Genomic DNA, 21,840 nt, shown 5'->3' on the forward strand with positions numbered 1-21,840 from the left:
GGGGCTCTGATGCATTGTCCGACTTCAAAGTCAGGAAGCTTTTCAGGTAGATGCCTCTGTGGTGTCCCTGGGGGCTGCCTGCACTGACTGGGACCCATGGAGGCAGGCAGAGACGCCTGCAGGCCCGGGACGGTGCTGAAGGGTGTTCCTCCAGGGCGGGGCAGGCACGGGTCACCTTCCTCTCCCCGCACCCCCACACGTACCTCCTGCACTCCGGGATGGCCACGGCTGAGGCTAGCTGGCCCCTTCTGGCCCCGTACTCCAGGCTGGGACTGATTTGGAACCCGCGATGACTCAGGGGCTCTGTGCTGGAGAAATGAGAGCCGCCTGGCGCCTGCTAATGGACCAAAGGGACGCGCGTGCGAATGAACCACCTGTCTACGGCACCAACGCGGCTCACTCTGGCCTCTCCGCTCTGGCGCCACCCAGAGGTGTTGTGGAGGCATTTCTAGGGCAGCCAGGGAGGGGCATGGCCCACCGGTGGCTCTTTCCTTGGGGACCAAAGAGGCAGCAGAGACCCCCGGCTTCTCAGAGCTAGTTACGGGGCTCTAAGCTGGAGGGCTGAGGTGACCCTGGGAAGGATGCATGTCACTGTTTGCAGTTTAGGGGACCACACAAGGCTCCATGTGGGGGGGGGGCTGCAAGAAGTCGGCCATTGCTGTGGGCTGAGTAGACCAAGGCGGGCTTCCTGGAGGATCTGGCGCCTGACAGATGGTTAAGCCGAGGAGAGGGAAGAACAGAGAGCAGCGCCAGGAGGAAGAAAGTGTGTGAGCAGCCCAGAGGGCAAGGGTGCCAGGTAGCAGGCCGGAAGGAACCTGGCTGCAAGGGAAGAGACTTTTCTCTCTCTCTCTCTCTCTCTCTCTCTCTCTCTCTCTCCCTCCCTCCCTCCCTTTATCCCTCCTTCCCTCCCTCCTCCCTCTCTCTCTTTCTCTTTTGTTTCCTTGTGTTATCCTCAATTCACGATAAATCTCTGGGGACCTATCTTGTTGATAAATGTTGATTTCCCCTGCACACCTGTTCATATTTCTGATGGAAATGTATTATACAATCACTCCATTGGCTGGTGATTACCATGGCAATCAGGCGTGCTCACCCGGACCAGCACACGGCTGGAAAACAAGACGCAGCAGAGAGGGGCAGACCGGAGACGAGTGGGCAGGGTGCGGGGAGGGGCCCGTCTCTGAGCAGCCTCAGCACCAGCCTGTGCGCCTGGGAGAGCTTTACCTAAGGGAGAGAGCTTGGATTCCGGCGGGGTGGGGGGGGGGGGGCGGGGGGAGCAGGTAAATGAGGGGCGGGAGCTGCTGCATTTCTGGCACTCCACAGCGTGCACAGCTGGCAACAGCTGGACAGAGAGAGGGCCGTGGGCACCCTGACCGCCCAGTGCCCGAACTCAAGCACCTGTCCCGACTCTCATTCCTCCCCACTCTCCCTCGCGTGCGTCCCAGGACACGACAGAGATGCGGGTTTTGCTGCTGCTCTCTCACGAGACTGAGGGATTAGGTCAGCAGAAGCCCAGGATGTATGGATGGGGGCCAGGGAGACGACTCAGGAGGTCGGGGTCTGCCCCCCAGCACAGCCGGGACCTCCATGAATGACGCCTCTTTCCAGTGCCTGGGAAGGTCGGGAGAACTGCCAAGAGGTCAAACGTCCCTGTCATCGAGTAGCCCCTGCCCGTCCCCAATGCCAGCCACAGGGCCACCTTGTGTGTTGCCTTCCGTCTGCCCTCAGAGGCCAGCAGGGCCAGTGGGAGGGAGGGAGGGATGGCCGGGCTCTCCACACCCTTTCTTTTCACGCAGCGGGGCCAGGGAGGAGACCCACACATGTGTCCTCAGCGGACTCCCACGCCAACCTCTGCGAGGCCAAGTGGAGTACGGCTCCGTCTCCTCTCCCAGTGGAGGGTCACGGGGAAAGTCTGGGCTTCACACACAGTCTGCCTCCCCTCCTCTGATGCCCTCTTGCCTTCTCTGAACAAGGAGAAGATGGGAGCCCAAAGGCCAGGTGGAGGAGCAGCAGCGGTGGGTGTGGGCTGGGACCGAGACCCCTGCCTCCCTGCCCAAGGCGCTTTCCATCCCCAAGATGGAGGCTGCCGGGGATGTCCAACTCGGACCTGGTCCACCTCCTCGAGCCCACTCCTCCCTATGACTCGGAGGGCTGTGTGCAGAAGCCCTGGGGCACAGGCTTCTAGAACCTCCTAAAACAAATGCACCTCCAGGTACATGCACTCGGAGCTTTCAGCGGCTCCTGTAATCCCCCTACACACTCTATGTCTGATGTAAAGCCGCCATCACCACGGCCGCATTCATTACCCACGCAGTTCTAGAGTCTTCTCTCCCTTCTGTCCATAGCATACGATGTGTGCCTAATGGAATTATTTCCCATTGCACTCTAAGCCAAATCAGGTCAAGAGATGTGGGTGCGGCTTTCCAGAACCCCCCAGCCAGAGACAGCTGACAGGCCATTACTCTGTGTCCTGCAAACTCTAGACGCTGATAAGGAAACACTTCCAGTTGGAGGCCTTATCTGCTTGCAGGTTGACGAAAGATATTATTTCAATCAAGATAATGATTCTATTTCGTGGCCGGAAATGAGATTTTTTTTTCTCCCCATGGCCTCACACAGGTGCCACCCAAATCTGTCTCGGGGGTTGGACAGCTCAGGGACATGTACGCATCATAAGAAGGTTTTCTTGCAACCTGTGTGTCCACATGAGAGACTGTGGCGAGGAGGGAGAGGGAGGTACAAGAGAAAAAGCAGACGGGCGACAACACATTCTGTTTTCTTGGCACTCTGACAGGCATCAGATGAAGCCTATATAAAATCCAAATTCAGAAGACAAACTGGCGGCGGGAGCCCCATGTTGGAGTCAGGTGAAAGGTCTATAGAAGCAACATGAAAGAAGGCGGCCGGACAGCTGACTCCGGCAGGCCCTTGCAAGTCTTTCAAACCTGCCCGTCGCCAAGACAGATTTCCCGGACAACTCTGCTGACAGTGATCAAGCCCCTCTTGGCACAGCTGGCAACAGCTGGACAGAGAGAGGGCCGCGGGCACCCTGACCACCCAGTGCCCGAACTCAAGCACCTGTCCCGACTCTCATTCCTCCCCACTCTCCCTCGCGTGCGTCCCAGGACACGACAGAGATGCGGGTTTTGCTGCTGCTCTCTCACGAGACTGAGGGGTTAGGTCGGCGGAAGCCCAGGATGTATGGATGGGGGCCAGGGAGACGACTCGGGAGGTCGGGGTCTGCCCCCCAGCACAGCCGGGACCTCCACGAATGACGCCTACTTCCGGTGCCTGGGAAGGTCGGGAGAACTGCCAAGAGGTCAAACGTCCCTGTCACCCAGTAGCCCCTGCCCGTCCCCAATGCCAGCCACAGGGCCACCTTGTGTGTTGCCTTCCGTCTGCCCTCAGAGGCCAGCAGGGCCAGGCTGCTCGGTGCCTAGGTGGGGAAGCGTCTCCGGTGCAAGTTGCCTTGCAAAGGAAAAGGGCGGCGGAAGCTTCCCTGCTGACTCTGCAGTGCATCTGTGCGTGCTCCCTCAGGAGCCAGACCTACCCAGCAGGTGTCCCAGCGGTCTGAAGGTGTTCGGGGGGAGCACGTGCAGGGAGGCAGGAGGCACCCGCCGACACCAAACAGCCAACTCAGTGAAATCCTTAATTATTTTGAATACGTGGGGACTTCTGGGGCGGGAGGGCAGTCTTCCAACTCTCCGTGTGTGCTCTGCCCTTCTGAGGAAATGATGCGAGTTTGCATGTCCCTCTCTGGCCCCCGGGGGAGCAGACCCCACCTGAATCAGCCACCAGCGCCCCGAGCATCTTTCCAGAAGGTCAGCTCCAGGGACAGGAGCATGCATGAGCCTTTCTTACGGGGAACAGAACCAGAACCACCTTCCTGCCTGGCCAGAGACTGCCAGGCTCTTGTTTCCCACCCCCTGTGAGCTGGGACACGGTTCCCCACAGCCCCGTCCCCGTGGAACCCCAAGGCCAGGACTTTGCTGCCCCGATGGCGGGCTCCATCACCAGATGAGAGCAGTTACTTAGGAAATGAGCAGAGAGGAGCAGGAGAGTCAAGCACGCAAGCCTCGGTCCCCCATCTGCAACCCCCCGACAGCGCCTTGTGAAGCCTACCAGGGCCGCCGTGGTCGCTGAGCTGTCCCCTGAGCCTGCTGCGTGTTATTGTCTTGACATCAGACCCTGTGAGCTTCCCTGTTTTCTCAGACAAATAATTATTCCATCTCTGTGAAATCCACCCATCACCAATGCCCCCCACCCCACCCCTGCAGCCTGGGGCTCCCTACGCAATAAGCAAGGGGACTTTCATGAGGTTTTCCCTTTTTCTGCTTTTGGGGTCACATCTGGCGATGCTCAGGGGTTACTCCTGGCTCTGCACTCAGAAATCTCTCCTGGTGGTGCTCAGAGGACCATATGGGATGCCAGAGATCGAATCCAGGTTGACTGTGTGCAAGGCAAACGCCCTACCCGCTGTGCTATCACTCCTGCCCCAGAAGCAAGGGGACTTTGGGAGCACTGCCCTGGAGAGCCCAGATTTGGAGTTGAGGTGTGTCTGATTTGTTGGTGTTGGGGTCCCTGGGGGGTCCTCACTGGCAGCTGTCAGAAGAAAGCTGTCCTCCATCCTGACTGTCTCTGTCTGAGATGAGAGAGGACCCCCAAAGTGAATTTCCTAACTGGTGGCTCCTGTGATGAGCCCCAATCATTTCTTATCACGTACTCAACAGAGACCTCAACCTCAAACCCAACCTCGAATCTGGTGGGATTCCAAGTTTCCACCTTCTCCTTTTATGGGGGGTGGGTGGGTATTTAGAGCCCAACCCAGTAGGGTACTTCCTGCTCCATATTCGGGGGTACCTCCTGGCAGTGCTCAGGAGGACCACGCAGTGCCAGGGATGGAACCAGTGGGGCTAGCCGTGTGCACGGCAGGTACCACCCCCCTGTACTATCTTTCCTGCCTCCAATTTCACCGGGGGGTGGCTTGTAGAGAGGTGGGCTACTTTCTGCCATTCGGGTTCTTCGCCTACACTCGCGAAGCCATTCCGAGCTGTGTCAGGGGGTGCCAGGCAGGCGAGGGACAGTCTCTGTTGGGGCCAGCAGGGGCTCTGAGCCGGGCACAGGGTGCCATGGAAAGGCGGGCGCAGACTGCTCCCTCAAGGGGGCCCCTGGAGCACTCTTAGAACAGGACACGCTGTTCAGACCGCACATTTCCCTTCTCCCCTGAGGAGCCGAGTCCCGGTGAGCACCACTTGGCAGCCAGAGTCAAGACAGCGACTGCTTCCCAAACCCTGGGGACCAGGCGCCACTCAGAGGGCCCGGCCCAGGCTCCGTCAGCTTTGCACTATCCCCCCTCCGCGTGACACTTCCAGGCTGACCCTACCTGGCCAGCAGCACCTTGCCCAGAAAACCCAACCACCCCTTCCATCCCTCCCCCAGACGGAAAACCCCACGCGCCTCCCAGGGATGCTGTCCAACCCCAGCCTTGAGACAAAGCAAAATTCCTACTCACCAGCAACGCCGATTCCGGCTTCAATCTCAGGCCAGCAGTTGCTCGGCAAACCTGCTCATTTCCTGCAACGAGAAGAAAGGGATGGAGAAGCATATTAGCATCTGCTCTGGGTCTCCTTGGGCTGTCTCCTGGCTGACCTCGGCCTTCTGCACCTTCTCTGCCTTCTCACTCCCCCGCGGCAGGCTCCCTTCCCCGAACACCCGGAGCGAGCTGGGTGGGCGCCCCTGGCTCCTGGAGCGATCCCACCCCTCGGGGCCCTGGGCTGGCCCACGCTGCCTCCCTCCCCCTCCCGGCGCCATGCCAGTCTCAGATTGACCACTGCCTCCAATTCCCTGAAGGCGCTCGGCTTCTTCCCACTCGGAGTGAGGCCTCCTCTTCTGTAGCATGGGGTTGCCTAGCAACCCCTCGCACCAGCTCGGAAGGCCCTCCTAAATTGGACCTCCCAGCACAGGGCATCTCCTTGTACAGCTGCCTGAATCTTAACAATCTGGTTCTGAATAATAACACAATGGTAATTGCATGCAGGGGCCCCCCACTACATTTAAATAATGTTCAAGGGCTGACACGAACCAACAAAGGCCAGCAAATGCGTGGTGGAGGGTGGCGGCGAGGCCGGGCGGGGAGGCTGGGTGCAGGCGAGAGTTGACACCCAAGACTTGAGTTAATGACAGTGCCAACCTGAGCTGCGAATTCTCCCGCCTTTCTGCCCGCCTGTGTCACTTTAATGTGTTTTAAGTGAGTTTGGGATCTGTGGAGGCAATTAATGCCCAGAGGTAGCCGGGCTTCCAGACGGGACGCCCTTTGGCTCACTGCGGGGACGGATGGAGATTTGGGAGGGGGGAGGGGAGGGGGACAGGATGGCGGAACTGGGCCTGCACGGTGCCACTTCCCCGGGCTTCCAACGAGGGTGTGAGCTCCGTTCCAGGAGGCAGGAGAAAGACAGTAGCTAGTCAGAGCACAAAGCACTGGCTACCTCAGCGAGGGGCAGATTCAACATGACGGATGTGCCTCAGGATGAGAAGTGAAGGCCCAGGGGACACTGGTCACTGCTAATGCATAGGCAGCAGCGGCTTTAGCGAGGTGCAGGGACGGAGCCCGGGCACCCCCGGGCCCGGCTCTCAACCTCTGCCCTCAGCAGAAAGCAACGGAGAGCTAAGATCAAGACAACAGGGACTTAGCATGCGGGGACCGGGATGCTGGAAACCTGCTCCTCACGGGCGGGTGGCAGGAGGGCTGCGGTCTGCCGGGATGCTCTGGAGTCGGGAAGCAGGGTTTTCAAAAAGACCCGAAGTTGTCCCAGTATTTGCACACCTATGTTCACAGCTGTGTTGCCCCACCTAGGCGAGGGAGGAAGTGACCCCAGGAGGGAAGGAGGCACCAACATGGCTGTGTTAGGGACCAAGAGCAGCATGCCAGGTGACAGAAGCTGAAGAGAGGGGCTCAATCCCTCTGAATCTCACCCACCAAAGAGCAAATTAACAACAGAAGTGGCCGGGGGTGGGTAAGAGTGAGGCGTAAAAAGAAGCACCCACTAGGCACCTTCCTTGTTGTGCCCTTGCCCAGGCCAAAGTGGATGGCAGGTGCTACTTCCTGCCCCGCGCCCGTGCACACAACCGTGGCGGGGGGAACAGGGAAAGCGGCGGGAAACGAAGGAAACAAGCCCACCGGCGGGTGACAGATGGCGAGACCCATCGACGTTTCAGAGTCCAGGCCAGGAGCACAAACACTGGTCAGAGAACGGCCGAGGGACAAGACGAGGTGGGCAGACAGCACAGGCCTAGGACCAGGACACCACTGTCACTTGAACCTGGCTCTAAGGGACGGGATGAGTGACCCGGTTCACCACCAGGAAGGGGAGTGACTTGAACACTGGGGAAGGACCTAGAAGTGCCTACTTGAACTGTTCGATAGCTGACTCCTGTAGGTGGCTGGAGTTTGGTGCTCACTAGTCTCATACGCCTCTCCAGAACCCAGGAGCTCGGGAACAAACCCGCCTTTGCCGTCACAGTCCCAGGAGGCCTAATGCTGTGATCCGCTTGTGCTGGAATCTGCCGAGCAGCTCCGTCCACAGAAAGAGGAGGACAGGTGAGAGGGTGGGAAGCTGCAGCCTGGGCACAGGGTGTGTCCGAGGGGACAAGGACCATCTGGACAGATGGTGACAGCAGTTATGCCACCAGGTGAATGCACTGAGTGTCCACAACTGACCCGCGAGGAGCAGCGAACAGGGACAAATCCTGTTCTGCATCATCATCCTTTAATTAAAAAAAAAAAAACACTTTCTTTTTATAGGCTTTTGGGTCACACCTGGCAATGCTCAGGGCTTACTCCTGGCTCTGGACTCAGGAAATACTCCTCGTGGTGCTTGGGGGAACATATGAGATGCCAGGGATCAAACCTGGGTCAGCCAGGTCCGAGGCAAATGCCCTCCCCGCCGCGCTACTTCTCCAGCTCCCTGTCAATTTTCGACCCCCCGTCCCTTCCCCTCCGTGACTATCCTGATTGGCACGCGCAGCATCTCTCCACAAGACTTTTCTCCACCCCCGTCATGGAAGTGCAAGAGGCCCCTGTGGCCCACAAGCTCAGACGTGGAGACTGTGGCCAGGACTGGATTCTACGCCCCTGGCCACAGAGAACCCCGAGCTTGTGCCCTTTCAGCTGGAGGGACCGGACACCTCCAGTGTCCAAACAGTCACCCTCCTCTGCCCAACCAGCGCCCCACCTGGGCCCCGACTGCTTCCTTTCCCCGTCACGTGGGCCCATGGTCCCCCTTCGCTCTCCCCAGGCCCCCTGCTGAGGAGCCCTAACCTGTGTCCTCCACCCCCCCCCCACCCCAAGGCCTGATCCTGCTCTTTCTGGCGACCATCCAGCAAATTCCATGTGATCCGGCAAACGCTTGCACCTCTGAGCTCTCGGGCGGCATCGGCCAGAACCAGCGCTGGCTTGGGGCAGCCTGGCAGTCCGGCCTGCTGGTTCAGGCTCTCCCGAGAAATGCCCAGCAGGACAGGCTCTGGGGGGCTATGGACAGTGTGATCCGCCCCAGGGTCTGACCAAGAGGCGAGAACTCTCCCAGCTGCCTCCTCCAGGCTCTCGGAGAAACGTGGGCTTTGCTCTCTCTCGTTCCAGGGAATCTGACTGCAGCTCCCCTGCCGGCTGGCAGCCAGAGAGCCAAATATTTCTAGGTGGGCGCCGTCCCCCCTCGCCGTTCTGAGGGGTGGCTCGGTGTGTGCAGTAAACAATGGAGCATTTGCAGATTTTATTAATTTGGAAAGGTCACCGGAGCCGACAGTTTCTCTGAGCGTGAATAAATAGCATAGATTTTTTTTTTTAAAGTGTCCTGATTTTCTTCTCTTGGAATGTTCTCTAGACCTCCCAAACAAAGCAAAACAAAACAAAGCCAAAAAAAAAATAGTATTGTTAGAAGTGAAAAAGAGGAAGAAAAAATTGGGGCTTAAAGAGAGCCTGCAGGAGCCACATCCACAAAACCTTGGGTGTGAGCCCCGAGATCTCCATGGAAACCGAACATAACCTGGGCTCCACCCTGCACCAAAGCGAGTGAGGCCAGTGACTTCCCACACCGGCATTCGCCCTGTCCTGTCCACCCGACCGGGTGCTGACCCTGCTCCACCTCCGGACCCAGATGCAAGCTCACCGCCCTTGGCCAGGAAAGGGTGCGGGTGAATTCAGCTTTCCCAGACCCGGACCTGGGGCACTCAGAGACCCGACAATCTGGCTGCCTTGCTCACATTAGATCATTAAGGAACACTCCAGACTAATGACTTGTTTTCTCAAATCTCCAGGAATGGCTGGAAATGGGCCAAAGGGCATCATCCAGGCTCTGTCTCCCGGCCTGGCTCCGTGACCAGCCGTGGGGCTTGTCGAGGGCCAGACCTCGGCAGGGGGGAGGCTCCCCGTTCTCCCGGCTTCAAGAGGCAGCAGCAGCATCCACGGAGCCGACTCCCGCCTGCCCGGAAGGGGACAGAGCTAGCCCTTGGCCGGACCGTGCCTCCTGCCTTTCCCTCTATCTTAGTTCCTCTTTCCCTCTGCCCCCAGAGCAGACAGACACAGGGAAGGTGGGAGACCCTCGTCTGTCTGTAAAGGAGTGGTCACAGTTCCTCCCACCCACCCCCACCCTAATCACTCCTGGCTTTGAGTAATCCGAAGGGTAAGTGGGGACCTGAACGGTCTGGCTAACATGGGCTCTTGTTTTAGCTCCGTGGGAATAGCAGCTCACGCCAATGCACATTTGCGTCAGGTTTTAGGATGGAACTTGTAGGTGGTAGGGTGCTTGTCTGCACTTAGCAAACCGGGGTTCCATTCCCGTCACCAGATACCGTCCCCAAAGGCCCCTGCCAGAGCACAGAGTCAGGAGAAAGCCCTGACCACTATTGGGTGTGGCCCTAGAACAAGAAGGAAAAAAAAGGGGGAGGAAATAGGATTTCCCTTACATTCAGAGTCAGCCCATTAATTAAGCGCCTGCTGTATGCTAGGGTCTTGCTACCTGCTGGCAATGCAGACAGGTGAAGGTGAGACTCCTGCCAGCAGATTGCCCTGAAATTGTGTGTGTGTGTGTGTCTGTGTGTGTAAGATAGAGGCCTAGACAAGTTGAATGATGTTGAGTTGCAACTGGCCACTGGCAAGTGTGAGCAGAGCTCAGAGCATGTTCACGGCTCAGAGTTCTTGCTTTGGGCCCAAATGGCCTAAGAGTTAAGTAGTTAAGTGTGACACTCAGCCTGCCCAGTGTCATCCAGAAGGGGCCAGTCCGGGCTGATCAGCATGTGCAGGTGGTGGGGGGTTTTATCCAGAATGATGTGATTGAGGCCTGTGGGTGTGAGGTTATGTTTGGGCCGAAACATCTGGAGGGGAAGGCCCTGGGCAGGCACGCATCCCCTTATCCCCTTTCTGCACCCCCTGTGAAGACACCCCTCGTCCCCGCACCAGTCCATGCAGAGGCCGCTGGCCTAGGATGCAAATTAATTTTGCCCTTTCATCATGATCCCTTCTCTTCTAGAAATGGCTCAGTCCTTACAAGGAGCAAGTCTCACCAAACTGGGTTGTTCTTCTTGGTCTCTATTGACTTTGAGGGACGGGGGGGGGGGGGGCTCACATTAGCGGTGCTCAGGATTTACTCCTGGCTCTGTGCTCAGGGATCACTCCTGGCAGTGACTCGGGTTGGCCAGCTGCAATGTGAGTGTCCTGTTTACTGGACTGTCTCTCCAGCCTCTCTCTGACTTGGAGTTGTTGGTGCTGGGGCGCCAACACCCTCCAGCGCTCTACGCCACCTCGGAGGTCCACACTGGCCTGTCCAGCTTGGGGAAGCCTTAGGAATCACTCCCTCCCTCAGTGAAGAGGGTAAGTGGCTTTCCTGAGTCACACCAACACGGAAGCCCGAGTCAGAAGCAGGGGGCCCCAACTGTACCCCGCTGTGTAGAAGGAAGGCGAGGTTGGGCCCTGCTCACTGCCAGATCCCAGCCACCCCTCTGCAAGCACCGTATCTGGGCCGGGGTCCCTGGGAGACTGGCTGGCAGCTGGCACCAACAGATACCACCTAGACCTGGCCATATCCTGAGAGGAGAGGGGTGAATGTGTGTGTGTGTGTGTGTGTGTGTGTGTGTGTGTGTGTGTGTGTGAGGATGTGAGAGTGTGTATACATGTGAGTATGTGAGCGTGTATGCATGTGGGTACATGTGTGTATGCGACTATGTGAGTGCATGTGTGGATGTGTGTGTGTGCATGTTTGTGTTGTGTGTATGTACGCGTGAGAGTGCACATGTGTGACTGTGAATATGAGTGAGTGTGAATCTGAGTGTTTGCGCCAGAGAACAGTGTCTTCTATTGCAGCTGAACGATCCTTCCGTCTTTGCTTGGGGGTGATGGCCTTAGAGTGGGAATTTCTGTGACCTCAGCCTGGAGTCAACAGCCCTGAGAAGAAGTGAGGGCCAAGCCCAGGGTGGGGCTGGGTAGGGCGGAGGTGGGGCAGGGAGCTGAGATGCTGTCCGGGAACAAAGGCCTGACCCCTGGCCCGGTGCCCCGCCTAGGCCAGCTGTGTGGACACACACATTGGATTGTTTCTGGCCTCGGGATTGTCTCTGAAGCCCTCGGGGACAGGTGAGCAGGGGGAGAGGAGGGCCATGGCCCCCGCCAGGCACCTGCTGAGGGCTCTGGGAAGCAGGAGCAGGTCTTCTCGGAAGAGGCAGTGCTAGAAAGTTCCACCCTGGGCACAGGGAGACGTTTCCTCCTGTAAGCCCGTGTCCCGTGGCTGGGCCCTGAGGAGCAACCGTCCCCAGCACGTCTCCGCAGCAAGGGCAGGCACGGCCTGGGGTGAAGACGCGGGTACTCTGGGGAGGCGCAATTGCGGGATTTGCCTGGTGGGGCTCCAGCCCTGCCTACCGGGCCCTGCTGCCAAGTGGGAAGGGCTTTCCAGGTTGGCATCGGTGGGTCTCGATGGGGGACGCAGAGGGGGCGGGGAGCGAGACTCTGTCAGCCAGAAGAGGCCCTGCCCAGGGGGGTCCTGGGGGCAGCCTGCGTGGTCTGTAGTTCCCTGCAGTGGGGAGACACTCTCCTTGTCTCTCTTTCCTGCTGCCTGAGTACAGCCACACACATACACATATACATATACATACACACATATACACACATACACATACATACACACATACACATATACACATACATATACACACATACACATACATACACACATACACATACATATACACATACATATACACTCATACATACACATACATATACACTCATACATACACACATACACACATATACACACATACACACATATACATACATATACACTTATACACATACATATACACATACACACATACATATATACACATACACACGTACACACATATACATATACATACATATACACTTATACACATACATATACACATACACACATACATAAACACACATAGATATAGACATATACATACACACATACATATACACACATACACACTTACACATACACACATACACAGATATACACATACACACATACATACAGACACATACACACACACACATACACACAATCTCTGTCTAAACCTGCTTTCCAGAAAGTTCTCTCTCCACCTGGCATCCCGTCTTGACAGGGGCAGTGAGGGCCAGCCGCTCTCCCTCCGGAAAGGGCGTCCGGAGCCGCCACCAGGCGGGAAGGGGGTTTGTTCCTCGTTGTGTTTGTAAGCCCCGTGTTCCTGCTGCACCAGAAGAACACTGAGTCCCCAGGGGGCCCCTCGGTAATGGGTTAGCGGTGTGGCTGGTGCTGGGTGTTTGGAATGGGGGCACTGGTGCAGACGGGGAGCCCCTGGGAGCAGGCCCCCTCTGGAGCCCGGCAGGGACAGGCAGCTGGACAGGGACCAGCGTGACTTCCCTGCCCAGACCAGGGCGGGCGCGGGGTTAGCGGGTCCCTAGGCGAAAAGCAGCTGCCCCCCTCAACACAGCACCCCAGCAGGGTGGATGCTCCTGGGCCAGCCTGTGGCGCTTGGGAAAAACCCAGCCAGAGGTTTTGGGAAAACTCCCCACGGCTGGACCCTCTCAGGAGCCGTGCGTGGCGGGCAGGGTGGGCCTGGCGGGGGGCAGGGGCGCAGGAAGTGCCTCTGCGTGGGGTAAACGTGAGAACCTGGGATGGGAGTGACAGTGGGTGGGGAGGCATTTGCCTGGGCCATGGCTGAGCCCTGTCACCACGTATGTCCAGTTCCCCCGGCCCCGCCAAGAGGGACCCCAGAGCGCAGAGCCAGGACAGGCCCCGGGCACTGCGCCTGCCTCCAGCTCCCCTAACATCAAGGAAAGAACTTTCTTATCTGGCCCTGCCTAGCCCCCAGCCCCCTGAGGCCCCCACGGGCCTCAGCCTTCTGTGTCCCTGGTGCCTGTACCCTCCTTCACTCTCTGGCCAGCTCAGGAGGGCAGGGACACTGTGACATGTGTCCCCTTCCCCGCCCAGTCCCTACCCCCGTGCTCTGCTTACAGGAAGTCTCTGGCTAATGCTGCTGGGAACAGAGGTGCGATGGGGGTGATTGTGGGCCTCCAACATCAATATTATCGCCCCTGTCAGTCGTGATTAAAAAAATAAGTTAAGAAGTAAATAAATACAGTTGCTGGAAAGAACCCCGTTGAACTGGATTCCTGCAAGTGCTAGAGACGCAGGACACCAGGAAGTGTCCTGAGATTGGGGAAGTTCCGGGGGTCCCCTACCGAGGCCTCCCAGGCCCCACCCCCACCAGCCCCACAGAATCTCTGGGTCAGCCCATCAGTGTGGGAGGGTCGTAACAGGGGGTGTGGGCTGCCATGGAGGTGGTGGGAAACAAAGCCAGGAAAGAAAGCCATGAGAAAAACATGGTTGGAGACCCCGCGCGGGAAGGGAGATGCGTGTGGAAAGAGGACTAGAGACTCAACACGATGGCCACTCAATACCCCTATCGCAAGCCACAACACCCAAAAGGAGAGAGAGAACAGAATGGAATACCCTGCCACAGAGGTGGGGTGAGGTGAGGGGGGGACGGGATTGGAGGGTGGGAGGGATTCTGGGTTCACTGGTGGTGGAGAATAGACACTGGTGGAGGGATGGGTTCTCGAACATTGTATGAGGGAAACACAAGCATGAAGATGGGTAAATTTGTAACTGTACCCTCACGGTGACTCACTAATTAAAAAAAATTAATTAATTAAAAAAAAAGCCATGAGAACTCTGACATAGCGGGTTCATCTGGGCCAGAGATTCCCAAGCGTATTGGACGTACTGCCCCTTTTCAGAAAAAACAAAAAACAAAAACCCAAAAACACCCACAAACTCAGTGGCCCTCAAGTCCGCCTTCTGCAAGCAAGCAGACAGAACGTGCCCTTGCTGTCGTTCCTACCACCCCACCGCCAGGGACTCTGGCCGGGGGATGAGAGCGGAGAATATGTAGAGTCTTGTGCAGACCTGTGGGGAAGCTTCTGGAAGGAACAGAGGGGCTGGCCCAGGCCTCAGCCTCCCTCAACGTCCTGCTTCTCCTGAACTCCTTTCTGATTCTTCGGCTCTGGGAGAAACAACCAGTGGGATGGCTGTGGCCCCCCAATATCTTCCTGGCTTGCACCCCGGCCTGTGAGGAAGAGGCCGGGCATTTCCCCAAGTGGAGGTCAGGCCCGTGGTCCTTCCACTCCCTAGACAGTGCCCTGCGGCCAAGCTCTTTGCTCTAAGCAGTTCACCTCGGTGGGACTATTCCCATTGTCCCTCTCTCATAAGTCACTCTTGTGACGTGGCCCATGGCCTAGAGCGGCCAGTGGTGTTTTGTTTTGTTGTTGTTAGGGGAATGAGAAATTAAATATAAGTGGGTATAAAATCCCCCCACTCCCTCACCGCTGGTCCTGAGTCTCTGGGCATCTCCCCAACCTTTTCCAGTTGTTTCTCCCACCGCTAAGTCAGCTTACAGGCCCCCAGACAAGTGCAGAGCAACACCCAGGGGTCACGGTCGGAGGTCTTGAGTACACAGGGGCCAGAGTAAGATTCTTGGACCTGCATGTGCCCCAGCACCCCTGGGTGGCCCTGTCCGCCCCCAGCACTGCAGCGTCCGAACAGCCCAAGCATTGAGCTGTTGGTCCAATATTGCTGGAAACGCCCCCCAGTCCCCGCAGAGCACTGCTTGGGAGGCCCTTCCGCACCTCCCCCCCGCCCAAAAATCTAGCCATTTTTTTTTTGAGACATCCCAAAGCTTCAAGTTAGTTTTCCCTCCTCGTTTTGCAATGCTGTTAAATTGGCCTGTATTAGACTTAATTAAATGGCATAATTACAATCACGAGTCACACTGGTACAAACAGCTTCGGGAACTCAGCCAGCTGCGCCTAGACAATCATCCCGGCCCCAGGCCGGGGGCAGAACAGTGCCCTGATTGGTCAGCAGTGTGGTCCTGCAGTGGCCTGATTGGTCAGCAGCGGCCCTGCAGTGGCCTGATTGGTCAGCAGCGGCCCTGCAGTGGCCTGATTGGTCAGCAGCGGCCCCGCCCTGCCCACTCTGCTCCTCCAGCAAGGAGCCATGCACGGAGCAGGGCCTGGAGGACACCCATTCTCCAGGGCCACTGGACATGGCGTGGCCCTGCTGGCCTCCCCCCACCTCGTCCCCCACCCCCAGGCTCTGCCCCTCCACTCCCGCCCTGCAACCAGACCAATCCTGCTTCACACACAGCTGCCCCTGGCCCCTCTGCCCACTGCTCCCGGGCCATCACTTCTGGGTCCCCAGTGTCTCTCTGCCTCTTCGCAGCGCCAGGAGCTTCTAGTATATTCCACTGACTCCCTTAACAGCCCTCAGGTCCCACTCCCATTCCAGGCCCTCCAGCCAGCTCACGTCGGTACATGATGGATGGGTGGGTGGATGGTGGTGGCGGGGTGGGATATGCACAGGAAGCAGTGACCGACCCCTCCCCACCACAGGCAGGGGCTTTCCGGGAGACTGTAACGGGGGTCTGCAATGAAAGAGCTTTTCCGGCCACGGGCTCCCTGAAACCACCCACATCTCCCCCTGGCTCTCTTTTGGGGAATCCTTCCACGTCTTAGGTGGGGAACCCCTCCCAGGTAGGGTTCCGGCCCCCAGACCCAGAGCCAGGACTCAACACCAGGCTCACGACACCTCCCACCAACCCCACCAATCCCAGCAGGGCAATGGTGAAGATTCAAACACCAGGACCACTGGGTAACGCCACCTGCTCGTGCCATTTGCTCTTTAGTCATATTAAAACCTGCTGAGCCATTAGGACAGACTTCTCTAGTCGAAAGATCACATTAGCTGCAAATGGATCCTTTTCAGGGGCGGGGGTGCTCGCAGGCAGGGGCTCGGGGGCTGGAGAGCCTCTTCTGGTGATACTTGACCAAGTGGTTCCACGCCAGGCCCCAGGACGCCAAGCCCAGGGGAGCTGGGGACTGTCAGGGACACCCAACAGTGCCTGGGCACCTCCAGGCCACAGCTAATGGTGCTCAGGGGCTCCAGAGACCCAGGGGGTGATGCTGAAGGAGGCATGTGGTGCCAGGGGTCAAACCAGGGGCGCTGTGCAGGCACACATCACCCTCAAATGGGTGGTCTTTATCAGGTATATCTCTGGGAGGAAAGAGAGTGCTGCGTCGCCCGCTTCCCAGTGCTCCGTCACTGCTCTGACCCTCTAAATAGGCGGTCCCACAGCCAGGGCAGGCAAAGGTGGGTGTAAGGAAGAAACTTTAGGGACCGAAACAATAGTATTGTGGGTAGGGCACTTGCCTTGGCATCCCCTATGGTCCCCTGAACATGCCAGGAGTGATTCCTGAGCGCAGAGCCAGAAGTAACCCCTGAGCACTGCCAGGTGTGACTCCCCCCCCAAATGAAACAAAAAAAAAAGAAAGTTAAAATATATATCACTGTATCACTGTCACCCCGTTGCTCATTGATTTGCTCAAGCGGGCACCAGTAAAATCTCCATTGTGAGACTTGTTACTATTTTTGGCATATCGAACAGGCCACAGGTAGTTTGCCAGGCTCTGCCGTGTGGGCAGGATACTCTCGGTAGCTTGCCGGGCTCTTCGAGAGGGACAGAGGAATCGAACCTGGGTTGGCCACATGCAAGGCAAATGCTCTACCCGCTGCACTATGGCTCCAGCCTTAAAATAACATATACTATATATATATATATATATATATATATATATATATGTATTGATTCTTGGGCCACACCCAGCAGTGCTTAGGAATTCCTCCTGGTGGTGCTCAGGGAACTATATGGGTGCTGGGAATCGAATCAGGACAGCCGCATGCAAAGCAAGCACCCGTCCGTTATACTCTCACACCAGCCCCAAGAAACTGGTCTTTAAGAGCTTCGCTGAAGTCGTCCATGCACCCCCGTCAAGGACACAGAGCTGGGCGTGCCTTCTGAGCCTCAGGTGGGGAATAGCTCTGTTGAAAGCCCCCTCCTGGCTGCTTCCAGGGTACAAACACGCCACATTCACTGGGATGGCGTGGGGGGTAAGGCCGGCGGCCCTCGCTCCTGGGGGCGTAGGGGGCTGCTGACATAGAGCACGGCAGTGACAGAGCACAAGCACGGCCCCTGCGCAGGGCCCCCTCTTCCCACCCAGCTCGGGGCTCAGCACTCAAGGCCCCAAATCCCAGTTAAGCCGCATTGTTGTTTAAGTCCGTCAGTTCTGTAAAGTGACTCACTCCCCACCCAGGTGCCCCTCCTCTCCGTGGCACACATGAGCACCCCACCCCCCAGGGAGCCAGGGACCACCGCCTGGAGGGGGGTTCGCCTCTTTCTGGATGAAAGCGACAGCGGCCATAAAGAAAGTCCCGGCTCGTGCAGCCAGGGAGAGAGAGGGCTCGGGGGCCAAGGCACTTGCCTCGCATCCGGGCTCCCTCCCAGACAGACAGACACCCCACATGGTCTCCCGAGCCCCGCCGAGAGTGACCCCCGAGCTCAGCAACAGAAGGAAGCCAGAGCAACACCAGTGTGGCCCCAAAACAGAAACTTTATATATATATATATATATATATATAATTAAAAATATATATCATATATAAAATTTTTATTTTATTCTATTTTCGCTTTTTGGGTCACATACGGTGATGTAGAGGGGTTACTCCTGGCTCTGCACTCAGGAATTACTCCTGGCGGTGCTCAGGGGACCATATGAGATGCTGGGAATCGAACCCGGGTTGGCAGCGTGCAAGGCAAACGCCCTACCCACCGTGCTATCGCTCCAGCCCCTATTTTATATTTTTTATTTTTTTAATTTATTTTTTTTCTTTGTGGGTCACACCTGGCAATGCACAGGGGTTACTCCTGGCTCTGCACTCAGGAATTACTCCTGGCGGTGCTCAGGGGACCATATGGGATGCTGGGGATCGAACCCAGGTCGGCTGCGTGCAAGGCAAACACCCTACCCGCCGTGCTATCGCTCTAGCCCCTATTTTATATTTTTTAAAGGAAAGGAAGTTCCAACCCTCCCTGACAGCCCTGTGCTGGGAGCCCGGCCAGGGGCTGAGTGAGACCGAATCTGGCCGTGCCTGGAAGGGGACTCTCCCGCCCCTGTAAGCGCATCACCTCTCCTCTGTCACCTCTCCCGTGAGGACTCCGCCCCGGGCTCGGGCCCCTGTTCCCGCTCCTTCAAGTCCTGTCGGCCTCTCTCCCAGCCCCCGCCCCGCCCCGCCACCTCTCCGCCTCTTCTTCCTTCCCATTTCTGGGACCCCCCCACCTGCGCCCCAGGTGGCTTGCCTCGCCCCCCTTCTTTCCCACAGCCACCTCCTTTGTCTTGGCCCCAGGCACCTCGTTCTTTAAAAACGCGTTATGAAATATTCCAGACGGACAAAAAAAAAAGGCATAAAAATAATGTCCCAAACACCTGCGTCCCCGCCACCCAGCTGCATAAATAAAAGGCCGTGGCTCTTCCTAATCCCAGGCGCAGCCTCTCCCACACGGCGCCCGCAGCCTTTGTTCCTTTCTTCCCTGGGAAAGGCCCAGGTTGCCGCATAAATCCCCGGCATGCCCAGCTGCCACCTGGGCTCGTGTATGAATTCCTTCTCCCCCGCCCCCCCACATCACTCCCCTGCCCCCCTTCCTCCTTCAGGAGGGTCCCTGCTAGTGACAAGTCACAGGGCAGCCCAACAGAGCACGAGAGTGGGCCGCACCGGGGGTTACCCCAGATGGCGACACCAACTTCCTCCTTGCCCGCGTGTCTGTGATCTCTGGGTGCAGCGGGGCCTGGACTTGGGAGGGGAGTGGAGCAATGGGACTCTCTGTCCTCCACGGCCGTGGGGGGCTCGGAGTCTTGGAGCCAGCGGCACGAAGGTAGGCGCGGGGCCAGCATCTAGGCCGGCCCTCTGAACGGGGGCTGCCAGGCGAGCAGGACGGGAGCCCCCCGGCCCTGCGGGTGCTGGGGATGAGACGGTGAGGGCAAGCGAGCAGAGGCGAGTGAGGAGAAAGGTTCGGGGCGAGGACAGGAGTGGGGGGCCAGGCACGGAGAAAGGCCCCCAGCGGGGCTGGCACAGACGGGGATGAGGCAGGCGAGAGGAAGCCGGCTGGGTGGGTCTGGGGAGGCAGGGGCCGGGTGTGGCTGTCACAGCTGAGACCCTGTGGGGGCTGTAGACCCAAGACAGGGCTGGAGGCTCTCTCGCCTGCAAGCAGCTCCCCTGGGCTCGAACCCCCGGCACCTCACAGCCAGGAGTGATCCCTGAGCACAGAGCTGGGAGGAAGCCCCCCAAACAGAATAAAAACTCCAGCTGAGAATGCCCGGTGCCCCGTTTCTGCCTCCGTGCGTGGCCCCTGGCGTGGGGTGTGCAATGGAGACCCGTCACAGCTTCACCCCCACTCAGCCTGCGGGAGGACAGGGCTGGGCAGTGCTGACCACACCACTGACCGCACACGCGGTGGACACAGGCCCGGCCCCGGGCAGCAGTGGAAGCAGCTCAATCCCCTCTCACCATAATCTGCGTCCAGAGACCAAGGTGCCCACTCAGCCACGCATGGCCTCAGGTGAGCAGCACCTGGGCCCTGAGCTGTGGGGGGGGGGGCGGTGGGGTGCCCTCCCCACCCCTGCAGGATGACCAGTATGGGGGGATGCTCTGAGAAGAGGGGAGCGGGTGCACCCCCAGCTGAGGTTTGGGCTCAGGTTTGGCCTCGGATTCCAGAAGCTCCCCCAGGAAGTAGCAACAGTTCTGGGGCGCATCCTCCTTGCTGTGTTTCTCTGCACCCGGGAAGCCAGGCTGAACCTCCCTGGTGGGACTGGCTGGCTAAGAGCCCTCCTCTGTGGGGGTCAGAGCTGACTCCTCCCTCCACCCCCCCACGTACCTGATTTTAAAGAGGAAGCTGTTTCTTTCTCCCCCCCCCCTGAGTTTTGGGCCTCACCCAGCAGTGCTCAGAGCTTACTCCTGGCTCTGTGCTCAGGAAAATCACTCCTGGTGGTGCTCAGGGGGACCACGTGGTCCTGAGGACTGAGCTGAGATGAGCACATGCAGGACAAGTGTCTTAACCGCCGGACTAGCTCCCTGGCTTCTGCAAAAGTGATTTCATGGTGACAAGAGGCGATCATTCATACAGAATTAGCCCAACTCAGGGGCGTGATGGGGCACAAGCTTGAGGCTGGTCTCGCCCTAAGGAATAACAGGAGTGGCCAGGCCCTGGACCATGTGCCTTCCTCCCCTCTGCCACGCGGTAGGAAGGGTTGCAGGGGGCAGCCCGTGAACAGTAACGGAAATGTTGCATTGAGGGAGCTGTTTGGAGGGGGAGGCGTAGGGAGGGGGGGTGTTCTCTCACTGTTAGGATGCAGTTTGGCTAAAACTAGAAACACAAAGTGAATTTAGCCAGGGTGCTAGATATGAAGTCAATTAAAAAAAACATTGTATTTCTTGTGGATGAAGGGCAAGCAAACAGAAGACTGAGAAGTTTTAAAATAGCATTTATACACCAGACCCCAAAAAGCAAATACCTAAGAAATGAATCCACCCCAATATGGCGCAAGCCCCAGTCTGAGCAGCTGAAACCGAGGCTGAGCAAAAGCAGAGACTGCAGTCCAGGGGGAGCTCGTGCCTGGGGGGGCGGCGGGAAGGCCTAGGGGTACCCAGATGTCTGTTTACTCCTTTGGGTCTATAGATCCCATCCAATCAAGGGGACTTTCATGAAGTTTTTCTTTTTTCTTTCTTTTCTTTTTTTGCTTTTGGGGTCACATCTGGTAGTGCTCAGGGCTATGCATTCAGGAATCACTCCTGGTGGTACTCAGAAATATGGGATGCCAGGGATCGAACCCAGGTTGACTACGTGCAAGGCAAACGCCCTCCCCACTGTACTATCACTCCAGCCCCAGAAGCAAGGGGACTTTAGGAGCACTGCCCTGGAGAGCCCAAATTTGGAGTTGAGATGTGTCTGATTTGTTAGTGTTGGGGTCCCTGGGGGGGGGGTCCTCACTGGAAGCTGTCAGAAGAAAGCTGTCCTCCATCCCGGCTGACTCCCATCCTATCAAAATCCCAGTCGAGTGGGGTGTGTGTGTGTGTGTGTGTGTGTGTGTGTGTGTGTGTGTGTGTGTGTGTGTGTGTGTGTGTGTGCGTGCGCGCAAGTGAAAGCTGACAAGAGATTTACAAACTCTGTGGAAATGCGAAGGACCTTGAGAGGCCACGGCACCCGTGAACAGAGCTGGGGAAACACCACTCCCAGCAGAAAGCCTCCCACTGTCCAGTGTCAGGAATCAGAACAAACACCGTGGGCGTGGAAGATGGACCAGAGGCTGACGATCACATCCGCAAACTCACAGGCTCACACACGGCCGTCACCAGCGAGGCGTCCGTGACAGGTTGGTGAGGAAGGAATGATGTTTACAAAAGA

At 57.6% G+C, this 21,840-nt stretch overlaps 1 protein-coding gene across 1 annotated transcript in view; it reads right to left on the reverse strand.

Moving 5' to 3' along the window:
- ZBTB7C (zinc finger and BTB domain containing 7C) overlaps nucleotides 1-21,840 on the reverse strand; it is a 327,045-nt gene that overhangs the window by 127,817 nt on the left and 177,388 nt on the right. Inside the window, exon 3 of the mRNA XM_055129538.1 lies at nucleotides 5,513-5,574. The gene's annotated coding sequence lies outside the window, so the exon portion shown is untranslated. The remainder of the gene's footprint in view (nucleotides 1-5,512; nucleotides 5,575-21,840) is intronic.

The sequence above is a fragment of the Sorex araneus genome, chromosome 2 (genome assembly GCF_027595985.1).
Source record: "Sorex araneus isolate mSorAra2 chromosome 2, mSorAra2.pri, whole genome shotgun sequence".
In the NCBI taxonomy this organism is placed as follows: domain Eukaryota; kingdom Metazoa; phylum Chordata; class Mammalia; order Eulipotyphla; family Soricidae; genus Sorex; species Sorex araneus.